Source organism: Myripristis murdjan, chromosome 19 (genome assembly GCF_902150065.1).
Source record: "Myripristis murdjan chromosome 19, fMyrMur1.1, whole genome shotgun sequence".
Lineage (NCBI taxonomy): Eukaryota > Metazoa > Chordata > Actinopteri > Holocentriformes > Holocentridae > Myripristis > Myripristis murdjan.
This window is the reverse complement of record NC_043998.1, coordinates 1,631,697-1,637,696: the sequence shown is the minus strand read 5'-3', so window position 1 is coordinate 1,637,696 and position 6,000 is coordinate 1,631,697. Positions and strand designations below refer to the sequence as shown.

General features: G+C 43.4%; 1 protein-coding gene across 1 annotated transcript in view; it reads left to right on the top strand.

The window, feature by feature from the left end:
* Window positions 1–2,040: 2,040 nt before the first annotated feature.
* chst15 (carbohydrate sulfotransferase 15) overlaps window positions 2,041–6,000 on the top strand; it is a 32,905-nt gene continuing 28,945 nt past the window's right edge. Inside the window, exon 1 of the mRNA XM_030078519.1 lies at window positions 2,041–2,307. The gene's annotated coding sequence lies outside the window, so the exon portion shown is untranslated. The remainder of the gene's footprint in view (window positions 2,308–6,000) is intronic.

The window sequence follows — 6,000 nt, the reverse complement described above, 5'->3', positions numbered from 1 at the left end:
GGTCCATTTGGCAGTAAGGCGACAAAACCTACCAATGCAAGAGGTCTGATGCATATGAAAATTCAAATATGAACTCACATTTTTCTCTGCCACCTTCCTAATACACGAAAATAGAGGCAAATTGCATCACACTTGGGTTTCTGCAATGAATGCAATAGACAGTTTCTTCAAACTTTGAGCGCAGCACAGCTCAGCGAGATAAAATGAACACGCCGGTTACTTTTTCACAGTGGTTTCCTTCTGACTAGTTTGAACCGAGCTTTAATAGAGACTGAGGCTGAGACAGGCTGTTGCTGTGAGGCATGTCTGTCTGCAGACATGAGGCAGACTGCAGGCAGGGTGACTCATATTCACTGGATGACTTGCTATAAGAGACCACGGCCAGCCATCACAAAATCATCATCATCATCATCATCATTACCATCATCTTTTCTGTTGATGCTGATGAGGAATGTACAAACTGTGTTACCAGCTGATTTGATAATAATACAGTAGGTGGACACAATAATACAGAACATGAGCAGGAAGATGAAACTGTCAGAAATCTATAACTACCCTCCAGCCAGCTGTTTATCGCTTGGACTGAAAGGGCATGCTGGCAATGAGCAGCATGCGGAAAACAGAGACTGATGGCTTAATGCTGGTCATTACGATGATGAGAATGATGATGGTGATGATGATGATGATAGTGATGATCGTCTTGCCAAAAAATGGCTGATGAAGACCTTCACCGCTGAGTAACTTGATGATGACAGCGCTGTCTGAACTGCGGAGGCTATAGAAAATCACTGAAACGTGATATCAGTCAACATATTTTTCAGATGAGTCTGCTCTCGGCGGAGCTTCACACAGACACAACGGCAGCCACATGCAGCTTTATTCTGGGTTCAAGCTTTAATTCCTGTTGTTGGCCAATCGACCAATCGGCAGCCATAATGAATCATCACCCCCTGTGTCTTGTGTGTGTACATCTCGCTGCTGGGGTGCCTCAAACAAGAGTTGTGTACAGCTGGAGACAACTGCTACTGAAACAATAATGTCAACCCTCATCACACACACACACACACACACACACACACACACACACATACACACACTCAGCACACAGTCTGACGTGTGTGACAGCTGGCCTCGACAAGGTTAAAGGTCAGATCCTTTGCCACTCCTGTGAAAGCTAACATTTACTGTGCATTCCATCAGAAATTACATGCTCACACGCCGCAGTGTTATATAGTTTTACCCCCATCATATTATTTTGTCTGGAAAGAAATACCTTGTTACAGTCTAAACTGCCTGCACTGGAACTCTTGTAGCAGACACCACAGACTCACCGCAGCCTCAAAACACACAGCACAACATATAATGTGCCGTGATACGGTATAAATCTTATTTGCCATAATGGGCTGAGTAGGCTGCCAGTGAGAGAGCAGCTGTGCTGGTAGACCAGGCCCCTCCCCCAATCACAGACCCCTTCAACCAGAACACACCAAAAAAAAACAAAAAAAAAAATTCAATAATAATCCTGTGATTGTCCTATAGGGACCAACAATGTGTGTGTCATGCTTAACAGTGAGATTATAACAACCTTTTGCACTATATGGTATTTATTCTTTATTTCCCATGGCATCATTACGCTCCTATAGAGAATTATTATTATGATTGATATTAATACTGCTACTACTATTACTACTAGTAGTAATTATAATAATAATGTGTCTCACGCAATTACCAGTTTAAAATGACTTTTGCTTTTCTATGGTATTTTTATTTATTTATAATTTCCCAGTAAATAATTTGGGGTATTTATACTGTATTCAATAGGCTACTACACTACACTATAGCCTACTATACAGTACTATAGTATGCTAAACTCCACTGCTATATATACCATACTATGCTATAGCTATTTGTAAAGGAAGATGTCCCTGCCCCATCCCCCCTGCTGACCCCCGTCCTCTCCTCCTCAACCCCCTTTACAACTGAGAGAGAGAGAGAGAGAGAGAGAGAGAGAGAGAGAGAGAGAGACGCTGATTCACAGCTCTCACACTCGGGATCTTGAGAATGAGAGAGAGAGGGGGGGAAGAGAGAGAGAGAGAGAGAGAGAGAGAGAGAGAGAAAGAGACCAGGGCAGGCTGTCACAACACCGACTCTATAACTTGTGTGCCAAATGAAACATAACTATAAGGGCTCATAAATGCCATTTTATTCCTTCTCTGCGAAACGATATGGAAATATACGCGCCGGCGCTCAGAAGTTGTTTGATACGGGTGGTCGTATAGAGCCGCGGACTTCAACAAGAAACTCATGGTAAGCTCATCTGCCACAGGACTGTTCGCTTGCATGCTGTTTAAGCCTCGATGACTGCAATACTTTAACTACATTCTCTTTGAATAGCAAAATCGAAAGTTGCACCTTCCATCTCTTATTTCCGCTGTCATTTTGAAGTCCTTGCAGGCGCTGCTTTAAAAAAAAAAAAAAAAAAAAAAAAAAAAAAGCAGTGTTGTGTATAATCCGTGATAAATTGTGTCTTTCTTTAACATTCAAGTGAGCGCTTTGTGCAGAAATTGCAAACTTGGACTGATTTTCACTCTGTGTGTGTGTGTGTGTGTGTGTGTGTGTGTGTGTGTGTGTGTGTGTGTGTGTGTGTGTGTGTGTGTATTCTGTATTAAACCGGAGACAGCGCCAATATAACGGGCTCCTTTCAGGGGAGAGGCTCCCGCTGCCCGTATAGAATGAATGGGTTTCTATGTATTCTAATGTAACTCAAGAGTTGAGTCAGTTTTCCTCGGATTAAAGTGGTAGAAAAGCTGCCGCAGGAGTAGCAGCAGCACCGTGCACACTCGCCTGCTGTGAAACATGGAGTGGAAATTAATATAATATAATCACTACCAGTATCACGTTGCCACCAGCTCTATAACTGAGCTTTTTTCTTATAAGGCTTCTATTCCGACTCACAATTTTCACAAAGTGTGGATTTTCTGTCACATTTCCTCGCCGTTTGTGCGTGAATAGTTGGCTTCCATTCAGGGCGTTCGTGCTTACAAACCCTGGGAGCCAAAACAAAAGGATTTCTTCAAAACAATAGCTGACCAATAGGAGCCAGGAACGGGGCTCAGGACGGACGGAGTGTGGTCCTCTCCCCTCTTTTGTCCTACCTGAGACGCCAAATAGAGCACAGACTGCTGGGAGGCAATTAGGCACTGACTGCCCACACTGGCACAGCGGATCACTGTGCACAACACAGAGCATTATGATTCTAATGCCTTTGATTCTGATTCAGGTGAAATTCATGCCTTAGTGCTGGATTCCCTGCAAGTGGGGTTACAGGGAGGTGGCACATGGAGTTATACATAAAACATGCATGCACCTCATAGTTTTGGCTTTCTTTGTAGATCATTTATTCTGTGTTACAAAGGCCAGCTTGCCCCTGATCCTGCCGGGCCCTGGCTGACCCAGCTGGCAGTCTCATCACCTGTTAATTACACAGAGTTCATGGCACACCGGTCTTAATGGACTTCCAGACTTATCGCAACTCAGAGATCGCTCAGAGGAAGTGTGCGTGGGTTTAAGATGCACATCTAAGAGATATGAGCTTGGTGTTGCACTGTACAGATTTGCTGATGATCCCTGCTGAAAAGTGTGTGTGTGTGTGTGTGTGTGTGTGTGTGTGTGAGAGAGAGAGAGAGAGAGAGAGAGAGAGGTGGTGATGAGTCTTGGTTCATGGCTGAGACGTGCCCTCCGGGTGCATCACACCCCTGACAGTAATATTCCTCCCTCCTCCATTTGCCCTACTCTCAGGTTGAGTACCTTCATGTGCAGAATAATAGGGGTTTTTAATAACTTAAGCTTTCAATTAACCGTACCAGAGTTGCTTGCCAGCACATTAGTCATAAGGGTATTTCAGACAAAATAGTGACTTTAATCTCAGCTAGAGCAGGTAAGCAGGTTGAAAATGCTGCCCCAGCAGAGTTTGTGGGAAAATGCATTTCTGCAGACTTCTTCAGGGGGAGATACCTGGCAGATTTAAGGAGCAGGTTTCATCGTGATGCAGGCTTAATGTTTAGATGACATGGCTAGACATGTGGTACCCCCTGTGTATGCCATGTCAGAGCATCTCGCTGTTTGCTTACTAGTTAACATTGAGTCTGTGTGGGGAGGAACACTGTGGGCGTCGTAACTGTGGTGAGGAATCTTTTTCTCTGTGCAATATATTATTATACAGTGAGTGGGATGGATGATTAGAATGATTTAAATGCCACGACTGGGTGTAGTGTGCGTGTCCTCCAGCAGGCACTCTGTTTTGCTATGGCTTATTTCATCTCTCCCACCACTAAACTCCACCAAGCGAGTTGAGCTGTTTGATAAATTGCGTTGTCGGAGAGAAAAGTTAAATGATATTTCTGGCTTATCGTGCTTAATTTAAATCTGGCATCACTTTAGTCTTTGTAGAGTGTTGATGAAGTGCTCATTTAAAAGACCCTAAAGTAAATAAACAATGAATCACACTCGGTGCCTGCCACACATTATCCAACGTTTGCATGGGAGGCAGTGCTTTGTAATTGTCTGCAACACCGAGGGAAAAAAAATGCTTAGCCATTCAGAGACGGCAGAGCTATGAATGAATGTCATCTATAAGTTATGACTTTATTAATTATGAAAAAGCAAGATGTCAGTGTTTTTCAGCTGGACTTGTATTCCATGTAGATGTGATCACAGGTGGCATCGCAGCACTGGGGGCAACTTTTCTATCTGTGCAAGTTTTCATTAGAGATTCCAGTTATAATGGTTCTCTTAGTAAGGCATCAAACAATAGACTCTTAATTATGGCAACACAGACAGAGCGAGAATGCCTTTGTTATTGCAATCTTTATTGGATATTTCTCAAGGGAAGGGAATTCAATTGAAATGGCAGAGGGAATCCGAGGGAATTCAATTTAAATCGCCTTTTTTAGGCCACTTCATATTGAAAAGTGGAGGAATGGGACAGCTCACATCCCTACATGCGTGGTGCTGTTGGTCTTTTTAGATTCACCGCCGTTGGTCATTAGACTATGACACCCATCAAATGCTTCCTCAGTTTCTGCAAATGCCGTACCACCAACGGGATTAATGGGAGTTCAGATGATGAAACGAGTGTTTTCTTCAAAGCTGTTGTTTTTCTTTTTTTTTTCTTTTTTTTTTTTGTGGAAGGAGGCGCTCTGTGTGAGGCGTAATTTCATCTGGGAATTAGCTGGTTTTATTTGACCGCCTTGTTCCCATGTTGCTCGAGGATTGTCTTTGTGCAATTTGTAAAGCATACACAGTGAATTTTGTGCAGTGGAGTGTCCTTTATTAGCTGAGACACTTGGGGTCCAAATGAAGACTTTCAAGTGGATTGTTCTGCCGTTCTTCATTTAGCCTCTCAGATTTAACATGGTGGCACTCTGTTTATTCACATGGTCTCATTTTCAAAAGTAAATGGTGCATTTCTTCCTATTCATAATTTTGGACAAATAGGTTGTATTGTTTGAAAATAGCCTAATATATTGATTTGGCCCAGGTTGTGCTGCAGTTCATCCTAATTTATTAGAAATCAAAATCACATTGTGCTATATCCTATTATCCTGAAGCCTGCTGCCAAATTTCATAGTTGCACGTCCCCTAATTTGGCATCTCAGTGAATGCAGACTGACCTGGGACATTTAGCACCAGACAGAGCAGGGGTAGGAACAGTACATTTGGTTGCCAACTGGGTCTCCTCTCGTTACAATACCTCTGCTCAGTTCTTCAGAAACATGGGATGCCCTCGCTTCCCAGAGGACGAGCACATCCTGGCCCGGCCCTGACCCCAGACACTGTGCTGTGTTTCTATGGGAGACGTGTCCTTTCCCAGTATGAGAGCCTGAAGCTCCACTCTGTGTTTCTCAAATGAAGCATTTGACCTCTTTTTTCAGGGGTCTTGTATTTTAACAAGCCAGTTAGTGCTCCAGTGTGCATCAGGGACGGCTGTATGTGCAACTT